Raw genomic sequence first — 3,156 nt, 5'->3', positions numbered from 1 at the left:
ACACACACACACACACACACACAACTGTTGCATACTCCATCATTCAGTTAATCCATACTCAAAAAACACAAGTAAATACCACCGATGCTGTTCTACAGTCAAAGGGCTCTTCATCGGGGAACTGAAAGCCTCGTTGATTCATGGGAGCTAATGCTAACGATCGGAGCGGAGTGTTAATAAAGGTCTATAACTTAAAGTCTGAGTCAGACCCAAAACAAGATGATAAATCAGTATTTTATGTTTTTGGTTCCAACAATGTATAGATCAAAGCTAGGGTTGGGTAGCTACATTATAGGAACGATAGATCAAAAACACGGAGCATAACTGTTCCCAAAATCAAATATTAATTGCTAAAATAGCACAATAGCCAAAGCAAACTTACTGAATGGAAACAGTGGTTCCAAAACTTAAAGCAGAGATGTTCAACAGGGGGTCCATGACCCCTTGGGGGTCCTCAGAGTTACTGCAGAGGGGCCACCAAATGAGGCTAAAACACCATCATCATTTTAACTTTTTTAGTTTTTTTTTAATTAAATGTAAATGGACTGTTCTTATGTAGCACATTTCTAATCTTAACGACTAATCAAAGCGCTTTAACATCATACAGGAACCATTCACACACATTCACACACATTCACACACATTCACACACTGTGGCCGAGGCTGCACCTGCTCATCAGATACACACTCACACACACACTCACACACACATACGCAGCATCGGGGGTCAACTGGGGGGTCAGTGTCTGTCCCAAGGACACTTCAACACGGGACCAACCTTCAGATTCAACAATTCATAACAAATGTACGTTTGTGAGGAAAAGAAACACAATTTTAACAACTTTACACATTAACTGTATGTTTAACTTTAAAACACGATGTATAAATAATATTAATATTAATATCCATTTATTTTCATCCATCTAGCCCAGTTTAACTTGCAACTTAGTTTTATACAACACATGTTGGGGGTCCTGACCCTGTCTCTCTTTCATCTGAGGGGTTCGGGTTGGGTTTAAGACCCCTGACTTAGAGAGTGGTTATTCCCCAATTCCAACATTTGTTTGTGATGAAGCTGCATTAAATATATATATATTGAATAAAGCTGCTGAAGTTATTGTTTCCAGTTGTGAAGGTCTCGTTAATCACAGCTGGACTCGGATCAATGTCCTCTTGAGCAAGGCACGTCGACAGTGTTGACAAGAGTTGGGTTGGGAACCGGAGGGTCGCTGGTTCAAGTCCCCATAAGGACCAAAAAGTACGGCTTGTGGATTGGTGGCTGGAGAGATGCCACTTCACCTCCATGTATAGGTCCTGTGCATGTGTGTGGAATTCAGGCCAGTGTGTAGTGATTACTAACAAAGTGTGTACACTTTAATTAAAAAAAGACAGAGGTTGTGTCGGAAGAAATGAAATAAAAGGCTCAAACGGGGCAGGATTTGTGTAATTTCTCCACTAGTTTAATTCCACTGAGAAGGCGGCTGAGCTTCCTGTCTCCTCCCACGGTCCCACCCCGGCCCGGTGTCATTCATAACCGCACGGCACACAGCCGGAACAGACCGTGATGGAATTACACCGCTCAGAAGAAGACAATGACACCACATCAATGAGCGCGGTGCGTCGCAGCGCCGGTGCGTTCAAAGACCCGCAGACGAGAGGTCGTCCATCTCGGAGCCTGAAATCAGACTCTCGAGGGCCAGATGGGGACGATGGGAGATAGTCCCGAAATAAAAGATCAGGGCTGGAAATAGAATCAGTGGAGAGAAAAGGACAGGAAGACAGACAGAGAGAAGGAGGACCGGAGGGGGGACAGGCGGTCTTCAGAACGTCACCAGGGACGAACTGAGACCAGAATGATATCCACATGTCACGTGACTCGAGGAAAACGTAGTGGAGATGTAGCCTGATATGTTCATATTTAACACTCTGTGATAACACTTGTGATGTTATGAAATGTTTTGAACGCAGGACTTTTACTTTGTGATCTTCTCTTCATGTAAAAACCTTTGAGTAAATGTTACTGACATTAAAAACAAACAACAACAACAACCATAAGACTTCATCTACTTCCACTTTTATGAGCGGTTTCCCAGCTCCCACGCATCCCATAATTCCTTGTGGGCATGACAGCGCGCAAACAAACACAGGAGCCCTTATTTTACCCACTCTGAGAAGCCAGTGGCATGCACACACACACACACACACACACACACACACACACACACACACACACAGACACACACACACACACACACACACACACACACACACACACACACACAGACACACACACACACACACACACACACACACACACAGACACACAAACACACGTTAGCTCCGCCTAGAGCAGGGCATCTGTCACCGGTCATCACAGAAAGAGAGAATATTTCTCTACACACACACACACACACACACACACACACACACACACACATTCCCTGTATGTTCTAAAAAACAGAAAACTGCCGTTCAGCAGATAGAGAGTTGAAGAGAGTTGAAGTGCCAACGCTCCGCTGCTTTCTGTCTTTTTTTCACATTTTGAATTCCTGCGAAGACAATTAGTTTCAAAACCTTCACTCCAGTTAACCGCTATGTTGTCTTTGGGTCAAACTGACCGGTTTTCTTTTTAATTCCCCAAAATAACATGATTGATTCCACACAAGGCTTTTTGGCAAGTACACATCCCCAAATCATTGTGTTACACACACGGAAAATAAAGGCTACATCTGCTAAAATGTCACACCTCTGGGATGAAAACATGAAAACATTAATTAAAATGTGAATCCTATTCCATGATTATAAGACAAATGTCTCAGATCACACGTCCTTCCACTACTTGTGTAATAAAATTATGGAGATTTTGAAAGGCAGTGCTGCAACCTTTTTTAAGATGTGTCATCACATTTTTTTACTTTCCCCATTCCCAAAAGAGGCGGTTGCTAGGCATCGTCGCCAAGTGTGGGAATGTTCATGCGAGTAGATTAAAAAATCATCCAATTGTAGTGACAGTGAATTGAGTCAAACGCGCATATTGTGCCAAACAAACTGAAAGTTGAGTGTGAGTATGCGTGCGTGCGTGTGTGTGTGTGTGTGTGTGTGTGTGTGTGTGTGAGTATGCGTGCGTGTGTGTGTGTGTGTGTGTGTGTGTGTGTG

The 3,156-nt window shown here is 43.3% G+C and overlaps 1 protein-coding gene and 1 long non-coding RNA gene across 2 annotated transcripts in view; one reads left to right on the top strand and one right to left on the bottom strand.

The window, feature by feature from the left end:
• LOC117953968 (disco-interacting protein 2 homolog C-like) overlaps positions 1-3,156 on the bottom strand; it is a 157,324-nt gene that overhangs the window by 134,931 nt on the left and 19,237 nt on the right.
• Positions 3,043-3,156, top strand: part of LOC117954683 — a 14,907-nt gene continuing 14,793 nt past the window's right edge. Inside the window, exon 1 of the long non-coding RNA XR_004658873.1 lies at positions 3,043-3,054. This is a non-coding gene — a long non-coding RNA (uncharacterized LOC117954683). The remainder of the gene's footprint in view (positions 3,055-3,156) is intronic.

The sequence above is a fragment of the Etheostoma cragini genome, chromosome 12 (assembly GCF_013103735.1).
Source record: "Etheostoma cragini isolate CJK2018 chromosome 12, CSU_Ecrag_1.0, whole genome shotgun sequence".
Lineage (NCBI taxonomy): Eukaryota > Metazoa > Chordata > Actinopteri > Perciformes > Percidae > Etheostoma > Etheostoma cragini.
Note: the sequence above shows the minus strand (reverse complement) of the source record. Positions and strands in the feature narration are given on the sequence as shown.